Genomic DNA, 24,970 nt, shown 5'->3' on the forward strand with positions numbered 1-24,970 from the left:
TAGGTTCACCCCTGGGTGTACTGAGATGTCTTCCACTTATCGTTGGATCTACTTTTGTCATTTTCACTCCATTTCCATTTTTACTGTATATACGTATATACAGTTCTGGCAAAAATTAAGAGACCACTGCACAGTTTTATCAAAATCAGCTTTTCTACATGTCTGCCAGCCATTCTATTCCAGTGTCAGTTGAATTCCAACCAGAGTACACCTTATTCTACTTAATGTGCTTCTGATTAGGTGATCACCTGAACCAAATCTTATTTAATGAAGGAAAGTATAAAAAATCCTGCTGTGGTGTTCACAATCCTCTTGCAATAAGACAAGCTGGGTGACAAAACAAGTGCTAGTAATATCCCAAAAGTAATAGGAATGAAAAAATAACTTTTAACCATGCCAAAGGAGTTGAAAAGAAAAGTCTTGAGTGAAGGGCTCAATTCTGGCTTTACTAGCAGAGAGATACAGGGAGCATCATGTTGCCTCCATCCTTACAATTTCGAAGATGGAAAGTCCATTACAACAAGGTCAAGCAACAGACATTGGGAACAGCAAAGCTACAGACCGGCAGAGGGCAAAAATGACTCTCCACTGACCGGGATGACCATCATCTTATTCGAATGTCAACCGCAGGATGACATCAAGTGACCAACAAAAGGAATGGCAAATGGCAGCTGGGGTGAAGTGCATGGCAAGAACAGTTCGTAACAGGCTCCTAGAGGCAGGGCTCAAGTCATGTAAAGCTAGAAAAAAGCCTTTCATCAATGAGAAACAAAGGAGAGCCAGGCTGAAGTTTGTCAAAGACCATAAGGATTGGGCCATAGAGGACTGGAGTAAGATAATCTTCTCTCATGATTCTAATTTTCAGCTTTGCCCAACACCTGCTCATCTAATGGTTAGACAGAGACCTGGAGAGGCCTACAAGGCACAGTGTCTTACCTTGCACCCACTGTGAAATTTGGTGGAGGATAAGTGATGACCTGGGGATGTTTCAGCAAGGTTGTAATTGGGTAGGTTCATCTTTGCGAAGGAGGTATGAATCAAGCCGCATGCAAGGTTATCATGGAAAAACAGTTGATTCCTTCTGCTCAGGCAATATTCCCCAACTCTGAGCACTGTTTTTTTCCAGCAGGACTATGCGCCATGCCACACAGCTAGGACAATCAATGTGTGGGTGAAGGACCACCACATCAAACCCTGTCATGGCCAGCCCATTCTCCAGACCTGAACCCCATTGAAAACCACTGGAATGTGATCAAGAGGAAGATGGATAGTCACAAGCCATCAAACAAAGAAGAACTGCTTACATTTCTGGACCAGGAGTGGCATAAGGTCCCTCAAAAGCAGTGTGAAAGACTGGTGGAAAGCATGCCAAGCCGCATGAAAGATGTGATTGAAAATCATGGTTATTCCACAAAATATTGATTTCTGAACTCTTCCTGAGGTAAAACATTAGTATTGTTGTTTCTAAATGATTATGAACTTGTTTTCTTAGCATCATTTGAGGTTTGCAAGCACTGCATTTTTTGTTATTTTGACCATTTCTCATTTTCTGAAAATAAATACAAAATCTAGTGCTTGGAAATTCGAAGACATGTTGTTGTCAGTAGTTTATAGAATAAAAGAGGAATTTACATTTTACTCAAAAATATACCTATAAAAAGAAAAATCAGACAAACTGAAAATTTTGCAGTGGTCTCTTAATTTTTGCCAGAGCTGTATGTCCATTATGGAAAAATACCCACACTGCTTAACATGGTGTCAAAAGGAGCCAGACAACTAAAATTGGAAAAAGTAAAGCATATTTAGCTCTTGTCCAGCTTCCAGCTTCTAATTCTGACTCCAGGTTCGGAGTGTGGTATTTGGAAGAGGTTGCCAGTGGTAATAAAGCAGATATTTTGCAGGGATTTGATTTCACGGCACGGTCCTTGACAGACTCCTGAGGAATGTTTAATATGTCGTTATCAAGCAGCTCAGTGTGAGCGAGTTCCTCGGATGCCTCGGGCGGCAGTTATTAAAAAATGTTTTAGCAAAGCCACTTATGAAGCACAAAGGGGGGAGGGCAGTGAGAGAACCTGGATTACACAATGCGTGCCCTCACTTGCTGCTCGGCATAATAGTCTTGATTCTAGGAATATGTTGTGTCGAGCTTTCACAGATGATAATGAGGATTGGTCTTCAAAGTTGTGCACTTATCTACCGATCCTTCAGTGCTCCTCTGGTAGCACTGCTTGACTACTCTGCCAGTCTCTTCACAAGTGCATTCCCACCAGTAGAGAAAGCCCAGTACTGGTTGGAGACCAGGGCAGCGCTCCGGAGGAGCAGCTGAGAATTTGGTTGGTGAGTACATTTTTTTTGTTTTATTTTTTGATGTTCCTGTGGAACACAGAGTCCTAGACAACCCCTTGAAGTGCAATTAAATACAGTATATAGAAAGTGGTATGACATCATTATAGGTGTTTTCCCAGAATTTAAAGTTATCCTTTACTCATAGGATAGGATAATTTACTGATCGCTGAGTACAGCGCTTAACTTGGCTCCATTTAATGTCTATGGGTCTGCCCTAGAGGGCTAAGTAAAATACTCCCCTCCACTCTATTCAATGTCTATGGTACTGCTAGAGAAAGCTGAATTTAGAGCTTGGCTTTCTCTGGTAGTCCCATAGACAGTGAATGGAGCGGAGGTGAGTATCTGCACCTCAAATCCATTCTCGGAATACAGAGCTCAGTTTTTTAGGATTGTTAAGGGTCCCAGTAGTGTGATCCTCAACTATTAGTATGTTATCCCCTATGCTATGGATGGGCAAACTACAATTTTACTCAAAAGGCTTTTCCCAGAAACAACATATATCTAATATATAAAGCTCAAGTGTGTGTATGTATCTATGTGTGTTTGTGTATGTCCGGGATTGGCATCCGCACCGTCACAGCTACAGCCACAAAATTTGGCACAGTCACACGTCTGGACCCCGAGAGCGTCCTAGGCTATGTTGTGAGGCGAAATTTTAGCCCCGTGCGTTCCAATTCACCAAACAATTTTGCCCCTATCTACATAAAGGGGAAAATGTGTGTGTATCAAGCCCCGCCCCTCATTATGATGTCATAATGGTTGCCATGGTGACGCCGATGTCATTCTAGGTTGCAAGCCCCGCAGCTCATTATGATGTCATTATGGTTGACTATGGGATGGAAGATGTGTGATGGGTATATGGGCACTGGACTATGGGATGGAGGATATGTATGACGGGTATATGGACACGGGACTATGGGATGGAGGATCTGTGATGGATATATATGCACTGGACTATGAGATGGAGGATCTGTATGATGGGTATATGGGCACGGGACTATGGGATGGCGGATATGTATGATGGGTATATGGGCATGGGACTATGGGATGGAGGATATGTATGATGGGTATATGGGACTATGAGATGAAGGATGTGTGATGGCTATATGGGCACTCGACTATGGGATGGCGAATTTGTATGATGGGTATATGGGCCTGGGACTATGGGATGGAGAATATGATGGGTATACGGGCATGGGACTATGGGATGGAGGATGTGTGATGGGTATATGGGCACGGGACTATGGGATGGCGGATATGTATGATGGGTATATGGGCATGGGACTATGGGATGGAGAATATGTATGATGGGTACATGGGCACTCGACTATGGGATGGAGGATATGTATGATGGGTATATGGGCACGGGCCTATGGGATGGTGGATATGTATGATGGGTATATGGGCACGGGCCTATGGGATGGAGGATATGTATGATGGGTATATGGGCACGGGCCTATGGGATGGTGGATATGTATGATGGGTATATGGGCATGGGACTATGGGATGGAGGATATGTATGATGGGTATATGGGCATGGGACTATGGGATGGAGGATATGTATGATGGGTATATGGGCATGGGACTATGGGATGGAGAATATGTATGATGGGTACATGGGCACTCGACTATGGGATGGAGGATATGTATGATGGGTATATGGGCACGGGCCTATGGGATGGTGGATATGTATGATGGGTATATGGGCACGGGCCTATGGGATGGAGGATATGTATGATGGGTATATGGGCACGGGCCTATGGGATGGTGGATATGTATGATGGGTATATGGGCACGGGACTATGGGATGGAGGATATGTATGATGGGTATATGGGCACGGGCCTATGGGATGGTGGATATGTATGATGGGTATATGGGCATGGGACTATGGGATGGTGGATATGTATGATGGGTATATGGGCACGGGCCTATGGGATGGTGGATATGTATGATGGGTATATGGGCACGGGACTATGGGATAGAGGATAATTATAATGTGTTATAACTAATCACAGTTAGTTACTATGCCTGGGCAGCGCCGGGCTCTTCAGCTAGTCACCTATAGATATAAAAGATGATAAATGCATAATTGTAGGGGTTCTAGGTGTTGAGAGCCCAAAAGTCACCTGCGCGAACTAAGACGCAGTAAACATTTGTGGCCACCACTTCTATAGACAATAAAGGAACCAGTTGTGTCACATGCTCTCCACAACTAACGGACCAGTTACCTTGATCAGTGGAGACCACAGCATTCATGCATTTACCACTTGTCCTATGGTGTGTAAAGTCAATTCCGGCACTCCCAACAACAGAAGAACTTGACTTTATTCAGCAAGTGACATACACAGGACGCGTTTCAGCCCATCAACTAAAGCTTGGGATGTGCTAAAACACATCTTAAGTATTTAACTTGCTGAAGTTGTGCGTGTTGAGACTTTTTAGGATTTCCACTATTAGTATTTAGGGTTATTCTAATTTTTGTGCATAGATCCGATATAAAAAGGGCTAGTTTTTTAAAGGCCTACACCAATTTTTTTATATTTTGCTCTTGGCCATCACTCAGCTGTGCAGCCCCATTCAAAATAATAAAATTGCATGTAGTAACTTTATGTAGATGATAGAATATACATTTTTTATATTCTAACTTGTTCCACCCAATCTTGATGTCTTGGAAATTTGACATAGAGGATGTAAGTGTTCAATACACTGATAATAATATTGGCAGAAAGAAAATGAAATAATAGCATACTTTATTGTAATGGCATGAAAATCACGTGTGATGTATGGTAGAGGAGGGGAAGGTGGATTAGGAAACACATTTCAGTCCGATGCGAACGCAGCGTGTTGTTCTCACGTGTGTCAGGTGACAGTAGCCAGCGGTGAGGCAGACACACACGTCCATGCTCTGGATCCCAGCTGTCCAATGCTGTATGCTTTGGCGCCAGCTAAAAGGAATCACACCTCCTAAAGAATTATTGAAAACATATTTAGCTGAGGCGAAAGTGTTCTTGCTCCTAACACATGGAGAGAAGCTTAAGCCTCATCGGGCCAAAGACACTTGTAGGAATTAGATGTAGTAGGCTGATTCTGTTCTCATTACGAACCAGAAGGTAAGAACGCCCAGAATTTACTTTGCCAAGTTTTTCCTCGGTGGTTGAGAGACCTTATACATCCATGTGTTTTTCAATAAAGGTTCCAGGCAACAATGGATTGCATATAACATATGGCTCCCTGGAGCCTAATACTTTCGCTCGGAGGATACTCCGTGGATTAGCCAATTGGCACTATGAGGTTGTGCACGGCTGTAAATATCAGTGGGGATTTTTTTTTCTTGTTGTAAAGCAGAGAGCAGGTGTGCACTTAACAAGTAGTTACCAGAAGTGCCACCGGGAGTGTTTAGCAAGTTTTTCTGAACCTTGATTTATTTCTCAGTGTTTATATGGCACCAATATCTTATATCGTTACCTGTCTCTGGAAGTCTTCCACTTTAAAAGTTTTTTTTCCCCATGAACAAAGTACATTTTGATCAATAGATCTTGGAATAAAAGTTAGTTCTATCATTGGATGTGTTAATAAAAAATGTTCCTGTGCTGAGATAATCTTATAAATGTGCCCCTGCTGTTTACTGTGTAATGGCTGTGTCTGACCGTTCAGGAACATGGTCTGATCATACCACAGCTCCTGGTCGGGGGGGGGGACACAAAAGAGTATACAGATATTACTGCAGGGGATCTCAGCTGTTGCCTGTTTAAAGATAGTGTTTTACCTCACAGAAAGAATCAGCTGTGATCCCCTGCTGTAATGGCTGTATCCTCTCTTTTGCTTCCTCCCCTTCCCAGGAGCTGTGGTATGGTCAGACCAGGTTCCTGCACGGTCAGATACAGCCATTACACAGGAAACAGCAGGGGCACATTTTTAAGATTATCTCCGCACAGGAACATTTTTTAGTCACATTAAATTGTGGAAATTATTATTATTCCAAGATCTTTTGATTAAAATATATTTTTGATCATGGCAAAACCCCATTTAAATATATCCATGCACCTTTAATAACTGAGTGTTTGACCGGTAGATATCTCTTCCGTCTACATTCCTATTGCCTGAGCATGCACATGTTTTCAATAGTAAGAGCGGAGTAAGTCACTGCTGGACACCTCTGGTAGTTGAAAAAGAATTGGACATAGAAATTCATAGTGCTGAATTCTTCTCTCACTGAACATTATCTGATGGTGAGAAAAAGCAAAAAAGATGAAAAAAAGATTAAGGATCCATAAGCTTACGCGTTTCGGGTTTGCAACCCTTATTCATAGCTGTTCAGTTTTGCTAACCCGAAATGCATAAACTTATGGATCCTTAATCTTTTAAAAAATTTTCACCATGTTTTTAATTGTACAGTAAAAGTTACGTTTTAACGTTTTCCCCCTTGATTCTGGATCCCAGTCGTCATGGAATCTTTTCCCATTTTCTCTAATGTGAATGGGGACGCATCTCAGAAAGATATTGATATTATAATTGGCACATGAAAAATCCAATCTTTATTTATTTTTTATTTTTTCTGGACTTGTCCAAAAACCACAGGCAGACAATATTTTCTTTTGGACAAAAACCATAATAAACCATTTTGATTTGAAAATGAACCTATGATCAGGCTTTAATGCACAAAATTAATGCCGTCTATATAAAGACACTGTCATGCTGATTTCATCCATAAATCAATTGTTATGCAAAGCTGCGCTGCATGTGCAGGGAGCCGGCACTGGACTTACAGCTTTGCTGCCTCTCTTCCCTAATCCCTGCCTGACAACTGTCAACTACTTTCAGTGACCTGCCTCTCCCACCAATGCATGCACATAGGTTCTGATGAAGTGTCTGGTGCTATTTGCATAGTTTGCAGATCGTACCAAACATTGACCGTTTTCTTCACTAAGATGGCCAGCATAGGAACGAGCAGCAGTGAAGAAGCTGACGATTTTCTCTTTGTTGCCCACATCACATGACCCTTCCATCATTGGTTTATTAATTTTCTGTGAAGACCAGTAATATACTAGGCTTTTTAAAGAACTGATTTGACATTGGAAAATCCCTTTAAATTGAAAGCTGGAGTTGCTGATTCGCTACCCAATTAGCCCCCTTATTGCTCCACTGAATTATGCTTAAGGCCCCGTCACACATAACGATCTCGCTAGCGATTTGTGACACAACAGCGATCTCACCAGCGAGATCGCTGTGTGTGACAGCGATCAGCGACCGCCCCCCCCCCCTGCCGGTATCGTTGATCGCTGCAGGAGAGGCCAGGACTTTTTTTTGGTTGCTGGTCTCCCGCTGGCCAGCACGCATCGCTGCGTGTGACAGGCGGGAGACCAGCGATCTGCTGGTAACTAATGTACACATCGGGTATCCAAGGGACATGCGTCCCTTAGATACCCGATGTGTACGTTAGGGAAAATCGGGATTTCTGAGCTGCCAGGCACACATCCACCCAACCAGTGCCACCGAGAGGACTGCTGAAGGGTGTTGTGGTCAAATTGCTGTGAACCAATTAATCTGTATAATTTTTTATAAATAATTAGACCTCCTAGGCTAGACATATGAAGAATATATTATCACACGCTGCACACATCCAATGCTTGCCATTAATTCCTAAAGTTCTGCAGCTCCTTTTATTGCTTCTGTAAGCTTCTTGACACCTTCCCGGACCAATTTTCTTATTGTTTTTTTCAGCAATTTTTGAGGGTCATCCAGTTCTAGTTAATGACCCTTAACTGCCAAACTTAAGCCACTTTTTAACGTCTTCCCAGTTCTCCATGGTATAGCTAATGTCTTTGACATTTTTTTTGTACCCTTCTGACTGATTACTTCCAACTAAGATCCCTTTGCTGTTTAGTAAGCTGTTTATGGACAATGGCTTTTGCTGTCAAATTCAGCTAAGAAATTGTCTGGAAAATCCTCCTAGAATAGCTGAACTTTATATGGAGGTAATCATAATCCCGGTAAATGATGGCAGCTGTGTACTGACTACTGTCACGCAGAGTGTAGGACAGACTAAGTGCAACACAAAGGGATAAGGGAAGGGGAACTAAACACTAGGGAAGGGGGAAGTGGAGACCCCTGAACTAATTTAACGTCACCCTGTCTGTCTTTCCATCTCTATATAGGTTCAGCAAATATCGCCGAAAAGGATACCTAGTTCCTGTGTGACCCTGGTGAAAAGCACTTCACTGGGAAGGACAGGATATACACTAGTCAATCCCACTAACACTAAGTACAAAAAGGATAAATGAAACCAGGGGGACACATAGCTTGAGTAGACTCAGAGTGACGTGCCGACGCCCTCCAAACTCGGAGGACTCTGGCAGACTGCTACAGCTCCAAGTCTCAACAGAGAAGTGCAAATAGGAAATAACACCCGCACCTCCCAACAGAAAATAGGGAGTTATAAACACCCAAGTCCAGGTGTCATTAGCACTGGGGAAGGTAGCCACTAGTCTGCAAAGCAAACAACCGAGACCTTCTGCAGACAGATGCAGTGCAATAGTCTGCAGTCTCTGACACATCCGTGACAACTACTATGCAACATGAGAGTACATGTAATTGGCTAATTCTGAACACAACCTCATCCCTAATTGTGCTCACACTTATGCAACCATATTGTTGTAGTTTTGCTTTTTTTATTTTCCCCCTAAAAATGGCTTCACTTTGTTTCTCAATGGATTTGTACAGATTACGAGCAACATTAAATGTGGAAAAATATCTGGAATGATTCTTGTTAATATGATATTTTTATCAGCACAAAACCTGACATTTCTACAGGGATGCCAAGACTTTTTTTGTAGTTCCATTCCCTTACAATACATCTGTCTTGCAGTAGATTAATGCATCCTTTGTTGCTTGCAGATATATGACTCGATTACCTGAACTCTCAGTGCTACGGGAGACAGATTTAGGGTCTCTCTACTACTCGTATATCAAAATGTTTCCACTCCATTTACATCCAGTCGACCATGTTACCAATGAGATGCAGCAAATGAAATCTGGGCTTCTACATTACCTTGGTGGTCCAGCTCTCCTTACATGATCTACTGAAGTGACTATATATATATATATATATAATTTTGCTTTCCACATATGATCTAATTTTAGGATTTGCACAAATTGCCACTTGTATTAAACCCTGCAACATTATTGCATTATGCTATCACTAACAGAGATATAAAAAAAACATTATTAGGTTCTATAGAAAAAGATTGGGAGTCCACCGGCATAGACATTGTTGCTATCTTCCGTCTTCTCATTTTTTTTTTTTTTATTCCAATGGGGGGAAGTTCACATATAACCAAGAGTTCCATGACCCAAAGTAATTAAACTTACTAGCTGGAAGATCAATGCAGATTCCAATCGAAGCTGAACTTCCAGTTTATGGTGAAATGATCCCTTTCTATAAAGTAAAAAAACCCACAATGGAGAATTTCTGCTATTTAACGGTCCTCATGCACTAATGTTGGCTGGCTGAAACTGTAGATATCAATGGGTTCAGCCCACAGTCTAAGGACTATGGAAGTCCGACTATTGCCTAACAGATAACAATAGGGAAAAATAAGGAATAGTCATGACCGATTTTGGACTAAGATAAGCCGTCTCCATAGTTGTATTTGATCTAGTAGGTGGAGAGTACCTGCTGTGATGTTTCCCATACATATCCCACATATATGAGGGATTCCTGCTTTTCTGTCTCTATGTAGCACATGGTCAGAAGCAGCAGCAGCATGGAGGACCAAGTACAGCAGCACTGAGCAGCATAGCTGTGAATCCAGCTCTGAGCAGTAGCATAACTATAATAGGTGCAGGAATTGCAATCATACCCAGACTCTTGAGATTAGGGTAGGAGACAATCATAGGCTATTCCACAAATGTATGGCAGATATGGGTTCTGCGGCATTGACCCTCATCTGTCTCAGGAACGGGGCCCCATTATGCGATGTCCAGGAAAGGATAAGTCGCTATGCAAGGGCAGCTTCATCTATTGATTAGTATGGGAGTTCTGAAACTTGCAGAACAATGCATGTTTGGAAATTTTTAAGACTCCCATAGAAGTGAATGAAGGGGAACCAATTGGAAAGGTGAGAACACATCTGCAGTGCATTATTTTCAATTTCTCTTCAGAATTCAGAAAACTTTATTATTTTTGTCCTTATTGAAAAACATTTTCTTACCATTGCCTTTACCTAACATAAGACATGGAACAGGATCTAATTTTTCTTTTTTTCAACCTTAGTTAATTTAAGGTCATGTCTGGTGACACGTTTGCCTTGGATTTCCATTTCTCTGTACAGTTATTACTATTATTATTATTATTATTATTATTATTATTAATTTTTATAGCGCCATTTATTCCATGGCGCTTGACATGTGAAAAAGGGACATACAAAGACAAGTACAATAAACATAAGCAATACTGTAACAACCCTGCTGGCATCACTGCATGGCCTCCCATTCCCCGCACACCAACTTACTTTCTGCTTCAAGCCATGCTGTGAATTCTGTCTGTTGCCAGCCCTGAGCTCCATGCGCTATGCCTCTTGTTTTTCTGCTTGCTCTCCATGTTTCCTGACTGTGTGTATAGGGGGGCGGCGCCTGAACTCTCTGGTTCTTATGCAGTCAGGGTGCACCTGTGTAATATGTCCCTTACCAATCACCTAGAGCCCTTGACTATTTAGTTTCGCCACACCCACTGACCTTTGCCTGTGCAATGTCTATACTCAGTTAGTATCTTGCTGCTGAGGAACCCAGGCCTGTTCTGTGTATCTCCTTCTCTGTAGGAATACTCTTTGTCTCGCTTTGTACCTTGTCAGCCTGCCAGGAGGCAGAATATCCTGGTCCTTGTGTCTTTGTCCCTGAGTCTCTGTCTGAACGGCTCCCTAGCCACTCTGCACGGCTCCCTAGCCACTCTGCCTGCACGGCTCCCTAGCCGCTCTGCCTGCACGGCTCCCTAGCCGCTCTGCCTGCACGGCTCCTTAGCCGCTCTGCCTGCACGGCTCCTTAGCCGCTCTGCCTGCACGGCTCCTTAGCCGCTCTGCCTGCACGCACGGCTCCTTAGCCGCTCTGCCTGCACGGCTCCTTAGCCGCTCTGCATGCATGGCTCCTTAGCCGCTCTGCCTGCACGGCTCCTTAGCCGCTCTGACTGCTCGGCTCCTTAGCCGCTCTGACTGCTCGGCTCCTTAGCCGCTCTGCCTGCTCGGCTCCTTAGCCGCTCTGCCTGCTCGGCTCCTTAGCCGCTCTGCTTGCTCGGCTCCTTAGCCGCTCTGCTTGCTTGGCTCCTTAGCCGCTCTGCCTGCTTGGCTCCCTAGCCGCTCTGCCTGCTTGGCTCCCTAGCCGCTCTGCCTGCTTGGCTCCCTAGCCGCTCTGCCTGCTTGGCTCCCTAGCCGCTCTGCCTGTTTGGCTCCCTAGCCGCTCTGCCTGCCCGGCTCCCTAGCCGCTCTGCCTGCCCGGCTCCCTAGCCGCTCTGCCTGCCCAGCTCCCTAGCGCTCTGCCTGCCTGCCTCCCTTGGAGCCCAGCCTACTCCGCACTCCTGTGGCTCTGCCTACTCTGCACTCCTGCGGCTCTGCCTACTCTGCACTCCTGCAGCTCTGCCTACTCCGCACTCCTGCGGCTCTGCCTACTCCGCACTCCTGCGGCTCTGCCTACTCCACACTCCTGTGGCTCCGCCTACCTGCACCTCCTGTGTGAACAGGTCCAAACCTGTTCCTTCATATTCCACTCCTTCCTGCCTATATCCATACCTGCACCTCCTGTGTGAACAGGTCCAAACCTGTTCTCATATACCGCTCTTGCTTGCCCAGTGTCTCCAAGCCGTGCCCGCGTGCCCAGTGTCTCCAAGCCGTGCCCGCTTGCCCAGTGTCTCCAAGCCATGCCTGCTTGCCCAGTGTCTCCAAGCCGTGCCTGCCTGCCAGTGTACCAAGCCGTGCCTGCTTGCCCAGTGTCTCAGCCTGCCTGTTAGTCACACCTGTCCAAGTAACTTGTCCCCGAGTGGGACCAGCAGCCACAGCCAGACACCACCCTGGAGTGGCACCCGGCAGCTACCTGCTGCACAAGCCTGACCTCACCATCAGAGGCTCCAGTGAAGACCGAGGTAGCTGCCGTAGTCACGCCCCTTCCAGGGTAGTCTGGTTTGTGGCACAGTGGGGCCACAACCCCCCAACTCGCGCAATTCAGCCAAGGCGCGAGCGTGACAGTTTGCACATGCCATGGTCCCCGCTGAGTCCCATGTCCTTCCGCTCGCAGAGCTTGATGAACTCTTCCTGCCAGTATGAGCCACTGGAAAAATTTGTTCCACCTTGCGTGGTTCCAATTGTTGAGACGTCTGAACCACTCATTGTCTCCAGGGCTATGTATGAGCAACTTCTGGCCTATGAGGAGCACAACCCAGATGACCCGCCTAGGTTCTATGGGGACCCTAAAGAGTGTCAAGGGTTCCTGAAAAAGTGCCTGCACTACATCCTGCAGAATGCAGCTTGTTTTCCCTCTGACCGGGTCAAGGTGGGATACATCATGTCCTACCTAGCTGGTGATGCCTTGATATGGATCTGTCCCCTTTGGGAAGCAGGGGACCCTGTCGTCTTGAGCCTGGTGGCCTTTCGTAAAGTGTTTGACATGCCTTGTCCAGCTGCTCCTGAAAAGTCTTCCTCTCCATGCTTCCAGAGACAGACCAGACAAGAGGAACCTGTGGGTGAAACGTCTCAACTACCTATGACAGTCCAGCCATCACCTGTTCCACAGTCTGCCGGTGCAACCTCCCGTGCAAGATCCAAGAGGTCTAAAAAGAAGAAGCGGGTCAAGTTGCAACCGGAATCTGGTCTCTGCCCTGTGAAGCCTGTACTCCAAAACCCTGGGCCAGTAGGAGAGGCTGTCCCTGGCGAGAGTACTCCCTCTCCATTAAACGCTTTGACTGTTTCTCTGCCTTCAGGAAGCTTTGGTGTGTTTAAGTCACCAGTCATACAGAGTCAGTGTGTGGTCTCTGTCATACAGCTCCCGAAGCCGGCGTGGGCGTTGTCTCGAGGTGGCCGAGCCCTACTTGAGAACAGTATAGTCCTGCAAGGACAACTACAGCTCCAGGTCGGAGCTTTATACATGAAGTTCATCTTCCACTTGCTGTCTGGTATGCCAAAGGGTCATTCTGATCCAGAGATTCTAGTACCCGTCTATGTCTGGAAACCAAGTAGGGCACCGCGCTTGAAACAATCAATTGACAGGTGTCTGGTTCCCTTGCGTCAGAATCGGTCAGCAATGTCACCTTCTTCATCTGGTCTGCTAGTTGTCGAGTCAAGGGGTGATGACGTCTCCGAAGAAGGGGAAGCGGTGTCAGTCTCCTCACACGTCTCCAGCGACTATACCAGTGATTTGCTCCCAGGAGCATCCCTGTCTCTTGATTGTCCTCCCCTGGATTACAGGCTGAAGATGGGTCCTAAATATATGCCTTCAACCCCCGTGTGGCCAGTGAGTGAAGATACTGAGACAGAGATTTTCTCACCCTCTAACCTGGTAGAGGAGGCCCAGTTTTTTCAGGGTAACAGGCTGAAGTGGCTCCCTGTATGTATGCCTCCAGCTTCCATTTGGCAGGTGGGTGAAGAAGTTGGAACAGTGACCTACGTATCTCCGTTTCTCACCAACCGGGAGGAGGAGGTCCAATTTTTCTGGCATGTCGGGCTGAAGTCGGACTCAGTGAAGGTGTCTTCTGTTTCTAGCTGGCCGGCGGATGTAGGGGCGAAGTCTGAAGCTGCCTGGTCCCCGCCTTTTGCCAATTTGGAGGAAGAAGTCTTTGTACCCTCTGTGTTGGAAACTGACTTCCTTGGGCACCAAGAAACCGGGCAATCTGGGATTCCTGATGGCACACATACTCCACCCTACCTGAAGGATGTCGTGTCAACCTGGACTGTGTGTGGTCCCATACTCCTTCTTCTGGTCATTCTGGCAGGCTTGAGGAAGAGGGGCCGTAAAGGGGGGGTACTGTAACAACCCTGCTGGCATCACTGCATGGCCTCCCATTCCCCACACACCAACTTACTTTCTGCTTCAAGCCATGCTGTGAATTCTGTCTGTTGCCAGCCCTGATCTACATGTGCTATGCCTCTTGTTTTCCTGCTTGCTCTCCATGTTTCCTGACTGTGTGTCTAGGGGGGAGGCGCCTGAACTCTCTGGTTCTTATGCAGTCAGGGTGCACCTGTGTAATATGTCCCTTACCAATCACCTAGAGCCCTTGACTATATAGTTTCGCCACACCCACTGACCTTTGCCTGTGCAATATCTATACTCAGTTAGTATCTTGCTGCTGAGGAAGCCAGGCCCTGTTCTGTATATCTCCTTCTCTGTAGGAATACTCTTTGTCTCGCTTTGTACCTTGTCCACCTGCCAGGAGGCAGAATATCCTGGCCCTTGAGTCTTGTTCCCAGTACCTTGGCTGGACTCTGTCCGCCTGCCAGGAGGCAGAATATCCTGGTCCTTGTGTCGTTGTCCCTGAGTCTCTCTCTGAACTTAGTTTTACCTCTGTCTGTCAGTCTCCTTGTCTGTGGTTCCTTCTCTGCCATGTCTGTCCTTGTGTCCTCCCTATTTGTGCGTCTGCACCCTTGCAGCTATGCCTGCTCGGCTCCTTAGCCGCTCTGCCTGCTCGGCTCCTTAGCCGCTCTGCCTGCTCGGCTCCCTAGCCGCTCTGCTTGCCCGGCTCCCTAGCCGCTCTGCCTGCCCGGCTCCCTTGGAGCCCAGCCTACTCCGCACTCCTGCGGCTCTGCCTACTCCGCACTCCTGCGGCTCTGCCTACTCCGCACTCCTGCGGCTCTGCCTACCTGCACCTCCTGTGTGAACAGGTCCAAACCTGTTCCTTCATATTCCACTCCTTCCTGCCTATATCCGTACCTGCACCTCCTGTGTGAACAGGTCCAAACCTGTTCTCTCATATGCCACTCTTGCTTGCCCAGTGTCTCCAAGCCGTGCCCGCTTGCCCAGTGTCTCCAAGCCGTGCCCGCTTGCCCAGTGTCTCCAAGCTGTGTCTCCAAGCCGTGCCTGCCTGCCAGTGTACCAAGCCGTGCCTGCTTGCCCAGTGTCTCAGCCTGCCTGTTAGTCACACCTGTCCAAGTGACTTGTCCCCAAGTGGGACCAGCAGCTACAGCCAGACACCACCCTGGAGTGGCACCCAGCAGCTACCTGCCGCACAAGCCTGACCTCGCCATCAGAGGCTCCAGTGAAGACCGAGGTAGCTGCTGTAGTCACGCCCCTTCCAGGGTAGTCTGGTTTGTGGCACAGTGGGGCCACAACCCCCCGGCTCGCGCCATTCAGCCAAGGCGCGAGCGTGACAAATACAAGGCACACACAAGTGCAAAAGGAGAGAGGACCCTGCCCATGAGGGCTCACAGTCTACAGGGGATGGGTGAGGATACACTAGGAAAGGGTAGAGCTGGTCGTGTGGTGGTTTAGTAGACTGAGGATCACTGCAGTTTGTAGGCTTTCCGGAAGAGGTGGATCTTCAGGTTCTTTTTGAAGCTTTCCATGATAGGCGAAAGTCTGATGTGTTGGGGTAGAGAGTTCCAGAGTATGGGGGAAGCACGGGAGAAGTCTTGTATGCGATTGTGGGAAGAAGAGATAAGAGGGGAGTAGAGAAGGAGATCTTGAGAGGATTGCGTGCATGTAAGTACCGGGAGACAAGGTCACAGATGTACAGAGGACACAGGTTGTGGATGACTTTGTATGTCATAATTAGGGTCTTGAACTGGAGCCTATGGACAATAGGAAGCCAGTGAAGGGCTTGGCAAAGAGAAGAGGCTGGGGAGACAGGTGGATTAGTCGGGCAGCAAAGTTTAGGATAGATTGGAGCGGTGTAAGAGTGCTAGAGGGGAGACCAGAGAGTAGGAGGTTGCAATAGTCTAGGCGGGAGATGATGAAGGAGTGCATGAGCAGGAGATATCTTTGAGTTGGAGTTAGCAGGAGGAGGCAAGTGCTTGGATATGTGGCTTGAAAGGGGGCAGAGTCGAGGTTCACCTCGAGGCACCGAGCATGGGGACAGGGGAAAGTGAGCAGCCATTGACATTGATGGATAGGTCTGGTGGAGGGGTAGAGTGAGATGGGGCAAAGATTATGAATTCTGTTTTGTCCATGTTCAGTTTTAGAAAGTGAGCAGAAAAGAAATATGAAATAGCGGACAGACATTGTGAGATTTTGATCAGTAAGGAGGTGATGTCAGGTTCAGAAAGGTGTCATCAGCGCAGAGATGATACTGCAACTGTGTGATTCTACGAGCTGTCCCAAGCCGAAGGTGTAGATGTAGAAGAGTAGGGGACTTAGAACTGAGCCTTGGGGAACACCGACAGATAGGAGGTGAGGAGGTGGTGTGGGAGACACTGATGTTCGGTCTGATTGATATGATGAGATCCAGGATAGGCCCAAATATCTGATGCCAAGAGATGAGAGAATCTGTAACAAGAGAGAATGGTCTACAGTGTCAAAGGCAGAAGACAGGTCCAGGAGGAGGAGAACAGAATAGTGTTACTTGTTCTTGGTGGTTAGTAGGTCATTGGTGACTTTAGTTATGGTGGTTTCAGTTGAGTGATGTGGTCGGAAGCCAGATTTTAAGCGGTCAAAGAGGGAGCAGGAGAAGAGATGGGAGGGCAGTTCAAGATGAAGATGCTGTTCCAGTAGTTTTGAAAACATAAGGGAGAAGTGATAATGGGCAATAGCTAGACACAGGGGATGGGTCAAGGGAGGGCTTTTTGAGGATGGGCGTGATTGAGGCATGTTTGACGGAAGAGAGGAAGGCACCCTGTGTAAGTGAAAGGTTGAAGAAATGTGTTAGGGTTGGGATGAAGACTGGCGAGGTTAGGGATGAGGTGGGATGGGAGCGGGTCAAGCGTGCAAGTGGTGAGATGTGATCTTGACAGAAGGGTGGAGAGCTGATCTTCTGTCATGGTGGAGAAGCTGATTTTGGAAGAACAGGGCTGAGCAGTTAAGAGGAGGGGCATTGGGGGTGCAGACCAAAGCTTTCTCTGATGTTATCGATCTTCTGCTTAAAGAAAGAGGCAAAGTCTTTAGCAGAAATGAGAGAAGAGGGAGGAGGTGCTGGGGATGGAGTAAAGAATTGAAAGTGTGGAAAATTTGTTTAGGGTTGTGAGACAGGGAGGATATGAGAGATAAGTAAGTTTTTTCTGCAGCAGCCGAATCAAGTGCTGCTGTTATTGTGGTGTTATATAAAGTGGCATCAGCATCTATGTCATTTACTCAATTCCTGCTCAGATTTCAACTCCTGTGTATATCCACTCTATTCTATGCCAACAAGCAGTTAAACCTGAATGCTACATATGTCTTTTCAACTATGCAAGCTTATATCTGGTATATAGTTATTTCAACTAAAGGCCCCGTTACACATAATGATGTCCCAGCGATCCCACCAACGATCCAACGCTGGTTTCCAATGTAAACAGCGGGTATCCAAGAGCCGCGCGGCTCTTGGATACCTGCTGTTTATCCTGGAAACCAGTGTGCTCGCTGGTTTCCAGGGTAAATAGCGGGTAACTAAGAGCCGCGCGGCTCTTAGATACTCGCTGTTTACATTGGAAACCAGCATCCAGTGTCGCTGATCGCTGGTCTCTCGCTGCCACACGCAGCAATGCGCACTGGCCAGTGGGAGACAAACGATCAAAAAATGGCCCAGGACGATGGAGTGCGATCAGTGATACCCGGCAGGGGGGCCAGTCGCTGATCCATGTCACACACAGCGATCTCGCTGGCGAGTTTGCTGTGGCCTCACAAAATCAGCGATCTGGCTGTGTGTGATGGGGCCCTTACTCTGCTTGTCCCCTTATGTTGTGAGGTCAAGAAACTTTTCAAAGTGGTTTATGATGCATGTAGGTCTGGACATTGGTTTATCTGATAATTACATCTATTGTACCCTGCTGTCTTAGTTTAGTTTGATTAACAAAAAGAGAGAGAGAGAGAAAAAAAAGGAGATCTAAGCCTTAGATTCCTATATATTCAGACCTAGCTTGGGGATGTATTTATGCAGGGGAAATTTATGCACATTTAATTGAAGTACATTTGATCAAAGTATGAGGCAGTTATATATGGAAGTTAGACAGGGCAGGAGACAGGTAAGACATTTATATACATCTATTCCCTGTACATTTGGATTACAACAAATATATACCATATGTGTTATGAATCGGTCACCGAAGAGGATGGCAGGAACAGGCTAAGCCACCAGAAAACCAGAGAGGTTGGTAACTAAGCGGATTGCAGACCCCTGATCCTATCAACACAACTAACAGTAGCTGTGGAGCGTTCCTAAGATACCCTAGACGCTTTGTCACAGCCGGAGAACTAACTAAGCTTAAAGCCAGAGAGATGAAATCTAAACTGCCCCGGAGCAGATCCCCAAAGGATTAGACAGCCCCCAAACATATATTGTCGATGAGACAAGATGAGACACAAACACAGGCAGAAAACAGACTGAGCAAATGGTGGGGCCTAAGCTGTCTAGACAGGACAGGACAGAAAATATACTGTCTGCAATCACGCACAAAACCCTAAAAAATCCAACACTTCTGACATACAAAAAACCTGAGGCCATATGACCTCACCCCCGCTAGATCAGCACTCTGGTATAAACTGGAAGCAAAGCAAAAGATACTAACATAACAGGGGACTGAACAAACTGACACAAGCTGTAACAAATGGAGCAGGGCCCAGTGCTGCCCCCAGCAGGGAGTATGCTGAACCCTAGCAACAAATCAGAAAGCAAAAAAAGGCATAACCAGATAAGATGCAAAAGAATCACTTAACTGAACCATGCAGATCAGGCAGGGGACAAAAGAACTCCAAATGCACAAGGAGGAAATCACCAGCAACCACCAAGAGTAGCCAGCTCAATTATATGATCCCAGCCAGTAATCCCAGGTTCCCAATTATCATCAGGTGGGGAACTTCCAGCTCCACTACTCTCAGTAACCACCAGAGGGAGCAGAGGGAGCTTCGGCACAGAAATCCGAGCAAGGGAATTCACAACAGTACCCCCCCCCTTGAGGAGGGGTCACTGAACCCTAATCCACGCCACTAGGCCGGTCAGGACAGGATAGGCCCGGTGAAAGACACGAATCAATCTCTTGGCATGGATGTCAGAAGCAGAGACCCAAGAATTATCCTGCTGGCCATAACCCTTCCACTTGACCAAGTACTGAAGTCTCCGTCTAGCCAGACGAAAATCCAATATCTTCTCTACCTCATACTCCAAATTATCTTTAACCGGTACAGGGTCAGGGGATGCCGCCATGGGAACTACTGGCTCCACAAACCTTTTCAACAAAGATTTATGAAAACTGTTATGGACCTTAAATGTAACTGGAAGAGCCAAACGGAAAGAAACGGGGTTAAGGATTTCCAAAATCTTATAAGGTCCAATAAACCTTGGCTTGAATTTTGGAGATGCAAGCTTCATGGGAATAGTTTTTGAGGACAACCAAACCATATCACCCACTTTAAACCCGGGAACCCGTGGTCCTATGCCAGATGGAAAACCGTTGGGCCGTTTCCTGAGAGTGGGACAACTTATCCACTGCTTCCTCCCAAATCTGCTGCATTCTCTCTACCACAGAATCGATACTTGGGCAGGCAGAAACTTCCACTTGCCCCGAAGAAAATCAGGATGAAACCCAATGTTACAAAAGAAAGGGGACATCAAAGTGGCAGAACTAGCCCTATTGTTTAGCGTGAATTCGGACAAGGGCAAAAATGAGACCCAATCATCCTGATCAGCATCTCAAATAGGACTCAAAGTCTGGTTTGTTCTCTCAGTCTACCCATTGGTCTGAGGAAGAAATGCAGATGAGAAAGACAACTGAATTCCCAGTTTGGAACAAAAAGCTCTCCAAAATCTGGAAACAAATTGGACCCCTCTTTCCGACACAATGTTCTCAGGAATCCCGTGCAAATGAACCACTTGTAAAAACAAGGGCACCAACTCAGAAGAAGATGGCAACTATGGGAGTGGTACAAGATGGACCATTGTAGAAAATCTCTCACAGATCACCCAAATAACAGTCATTCTCTGAGAGACAGGGAGATGAAAGATAAAATCAATTGAGATATGGGTCCATGGCCTCCTGGGCACCGGCAGGGGCATCAACAAACCTCTAGCACGAGAACAGGGCTTAGATAAATAGGGGGCATTTATGCACATTGAATTGAAGTATATTTAATCAAAGTATGAGGCAGTTATAACATGGATGAATGTGACACGCATCTCTATTCTCTTCACACAGGTAACCAGCGCTTTCAATCTCTGCTCTGAGTCAACTCCTGTGTGTCTCCACTCCATTCAATGTCAGCAAGCAGTTAATCCTGAATGCTATATATGTGTTTTCAACTATGCAAGCTTATATCTGGTAACCAGCTTTTTCAAACTCTGCTCTGAATCAACTCCTGTGTGTCTCCACTCCATTCAATGTCAGCAAGCAGTTAATCCTGAATGCTATATATGTGTTTTTAACTATGCAAGCTTATATCTGGTATATAGTTATTTCAACTTCCTCTGCTTGTCCCCTTATGTTGTGCGGTCAAGAAACTTTTCAAAGTGCTTTATGATCCATGTAGTGCTGGACATTTGTTTATCTGACCACAACATTTATTGGGTCCTGCTGTCTCAATTTAGTTTGATTGATTAACGAGAAGAGAAAGAGAGCAAAAAGAAAAAAATAAAGGCGATCTAAGCCTTAGCCTCCTATATATTCAGACATAGCTTGGGGAAGGCATTTATGCAGGGGGCTGTGACGGCCAGGAAGGTACGTCCGAGAGTGGACCCTCTGGGTCGCGGTGCTGGAGCTCTCGGGGGCGACCGCGCCAGGTGGTGCCGACCCCTATGCAGGGGCCGTTAGGGGCAGACCCTCGGAAGACAGATGCCGCGACTGCTAGAACCAAGAGGGGCGGCTCAAAGGACTGAGTGAGAGGTACAGGACTGAGGATAGGATGCAGAATGGAGTAAGAAGTGCAGGTCAAAGTATGGAACGGAGACACGGAGTACAGGACTGGGCACTGGAGTAAAGGACTGGGCACTGGACTACAGGACTGGGCACTGGACTACAGGGCTGGGCACTGGACTACAGGGCTGGGCACTGGACTACAGGGCTGGGCACTGGAGTACAGGACTGGGCACTGGAGTACAGGATGGAGATACGGAGTACAGGACTGGGCACTGGAGTACAGGACTGAGACACAGAGTACAGGACTGGGCACTGGAGTACAGGACGGAGACAGGGAGGAAAGGACTACAGAACAGAGCACGGAGAGCAGGACAGCAAATGAGCACCGGACTGAAGCAAGGCAAGAAATAGGAGGAAGTTACAGGAAGAACTCCTGCAACCTGGCCAGAGCACCGCAGGCAAGGCACACGATAATCAGGCGTCTCCACCATGTTGGAGACGCTTGATATACCCCCCGCTGTGTCCTGATAGGAGGACAGAACCTTAGGGCGGGCGCTGCAGGGTTAAGAACCCTGCATGGCATGCGCCCGCGGCCTAAGGCGCCTGCGCGTGGAGAACACACTCCGGGGGGACGAGCGTGGGGAGGAGACCAGCACAGCGCGGCGAGATGGGGCAGGTGAGTACAGGTGGCGGCGGGCCCCGCCGCTGCAGGCACGGCGGCGGTCACCGCCGCCGACGTGACAGTGCCCCCCCTTTACATCTCCCCCTCCTGAGGTTGGAGAAAAACTTCTTTAAAAGAAGAGAAGCGTTATTATTCTCTCTGGGTTCCCAGGACCTCTCCTCCGGACCAAAACCCTTCCAATCGACAAGGAAAAAGGTTTGCCCCGAACTCTTTTCATGTCCAAAATATCTTACTTCAAAGGTATCATCGGCCCCTACTGGTTGAGGGACAGGAGGTGGAAGCGGGCGATACTGATTAAGAACAACAGGTTTAAGGAGCGAGACATGGAAGGCGTTAGGGACCTGGAGTGAAGCCGGCAACCTCAATTTATAAGCCACGTTGTTAATGCGTCCAAGAATCTCAAACGGACCGATGTACCGGGGACCCAGTTTGTAAGAAGGCATCTTTAGGCGGATATGCTTAGTTGACAGCCAGACTTTGTCACCAGGTTGGTATGGCGGAAGGTCCCTGCATCTTTTGTCTGCATGTCTTTTAATCCGGATACTGGACTTTTCAAGTGCCTCTCTGGTCTCCCTCCAGACTTGAGAAAACTCCGAAGAGAGGGCATCCGCAGCGGGAATCCCCGAAGGCGAGGAGAGGGGTAGCGGAACACCAGGGTTCTGGCCAAAAACCACAAAGAACGGTGTTTTAGTGGTGGACTCGTTGGGGCGGTTGTTATGGGCGAACTCTGCCCATGGCAGAAAGGAGACTCAGTTGTCTTGATGGGCATTAGAAAAGTGACGCAGGTAGGCCGCTAGTACCTGATTGACCCGTTCCACTTGCCCGTTAGACTGGGGGTGATAGGCGAAGTCCAGAGATATCCCCATGAGCTTGCTGAGTGACCGCCAGAATCGGGAGGTAAACTGGACCTCCAATCGGAGACAATACGTTGAGGGAGTCCATGAAGCCTGAAGATCTGGTGGATGAAGACCTTGGCCAATTCGGGTGCTGTGGGTAAACCAGGCGACGGGATAAAATGGGCCATCTTGGAGAAGCGGTCGACCACCACCAAGATAGTGGTACATCCTGAAGAGCGAGGTAAATCGGTAATGAAGTCCATACCAATCTGTCGCCAAGGGGCCTCAGAAGGAGGCAGAGGATGAAGCAGGCTGGACGGCAGGCCCCTAGGTACTTTGCTCTGGGCACAAGTCGTGCAGGAGGCTACGAAATCTGTCACATCTTGACAAAGGGAAGGCCACCAATAGTAGCGAGAGAGAAGACAGAGGGTTTTCTTGACCCCAACGTGGCCCGCAGTCTAGGATTTCCGACCTCTTATTCGGTGGAATGAAGGTCTTGCCTGGCGGAATGGGAGAGAGCATCACGGGTGCCACGGTGATAACTTTGGCAGGCTCAATGATATATGAAGGAGCCTCCTCAGTCTCGGGTGATTGCAATGACCTGGATAAGGCATCCGCCTTGGTATTCCTATCGCCTGGCCGAAAATGGAGTTTGAAGTCAAAGCGGGAAAAATATAGCTGCCTCCTGGCTTGCCTGGAGGTTGAGCCTTTGCACAGCCTGAAGATGCGCCAAATTTTTGTGGTCCGTGAAGATTGTGAATGGATGGACCGCCCCCTCCAGAAGATACCGTCACTCCTCCAGTGCCATCTTAATGGCCAGTAATTCCCGATCTCCAAATGAATAGTTGCATCCTGCGGGAGAGAAGGATTTAGAGAAAAACCTGCAAGGCACCAAGTGACCAGAAGATGTCCGCTGAGAGAGGACCGCCCCGGCTCCAATGGAGGACGCATCCACCTCTAGGGTGAAAGGTCTATTAGCTGTCGGCCGATGTAAAATCGAGGCGGTAGCAAAGGATCGTTTCAAGGCAAGGAAGGCCTCTTCGGCTTCTGGTGGCCAGACATCTGCTTTGGTCCCTTTTTGGGTCAGGGCGGAGATGGGCTTGGTCACAGAAGAAAAGTGGGGAATGAACTGCCTGTAATAATTCGCAAAACCCAAGAACCGTTGGATAGCTTTTACTCCAACCGGACGTGGCCATTTGAGTACTGCAGACAATTTCTCAGGGTCCATCCTCACCCCGGAGTCCGTGATAATGTACCCTAGAAAGGGTAATGAGGTTTGTTCGAAGAGGCATTTCTCCAATTTAGCATAGAGTCGGATCTCCCGTAGACGTTGCAGGACCAGTCGAACACTCCTCCGGTGGGTGGACAAGTCAGGTGAAAAAATGAGGATGTCATCAAGATACACAATGACTCAAGAGTACAGCAGGTCTCGGAAGATTTCATTAACGAACTCCTGGAATACCGCCGGGGCATTGCAGAGACCAAAAGGCATAACCAAGTAATCGTAATGGCCGTCCCGAGTATTGAATGCCGTCTTCCACTCGTCCCCGGCACGGATTTGGATCAAGTTATAGGCTCCCCGCAGATCCAGCTTAGTAAAGACCCGGGCTCCTCTCAGACGGTCAAAGAGTTCAGGGATCAGTGGAAGAGGATACCTATTTTTGACTGTAATGCTGTTTAGACCTCGGTAATCAATACACGGCCGAAGGGATCCGTCTTTCTTCCGGACGAAAAAGAATCCTGCTCTGGCAGGGGATGATGACTTCCGAATGAAACCTCGAGCCAAGTTTTCCCGGATGTAGTCAGACATGGCCGTGGTCTCTGCCGGAGACAGTGGATAAGTTCTCCCTCTTGGAGGATTGGCTCCCGAAATCAGCTCGATTGGGCAATCGTAGGATCGGTGCGGCAGCAGGGTCTCGGCCTCTTTCTTACTGAAGACATCGGCGTATGAGTGGTAAGCTGTAGGAAGCCCCGGAAGATCGGTAGGAGCATGCCGTGGTCCAGGACGAGGTACCGACAACAGACAACGCTCATGGCAGGAGTGTCCCCAACATAGGATCTCCCCAGAACGCCAGTCCAGAACAGGCTCATGTGAACATAACCATGGTAGACCGAGGAGCACGGCGTGGGACAGATTAGACAGAACATAAAAGGCGAT

The 24,970-nt window shown here is 47.5% G+C and overlaps 1 protein-coding gene across 1 annotated transcript in view; it reads left to right on the forward strand.

The window, feature by feature from the left end:
• The first annotated feature begins 2,132 nt into the window (after positions 1 to 2,132).
• Positions 2,133 to 24,970, forward strand: part of LOC141072841 (uncharacterized) — a 32,468-nt gene continuing 9,630 nt past the window's right edge. Inside the window, exon 1 of the mRNA XM_073560025.1 lies at positions 2,133 to 2,337. The gene's annotated coding sequence lies outside the window, so the exon portion shown is untranslated. The remainder of the gene's footprint in view (positions 2,338 to 24,970) is intronic.

The sequence above is a fragment of the Dendrobates tinctorius genome, unplaced genomic scaffold (assembly GCF_039654945.1).
Source record: "Dendrobates tinctorius isolate UK_male_01 unplaced genomic scaffold, ASM3965494v1 ptg000014l, whole genome shotgun sequence".
Taxonomy (NCBI): Eukaryota; Metazoa; Chordata; class Amphibia; order Anura; family Dendrobatidae; genus Dendrobates; species Dendrobates tinctorius.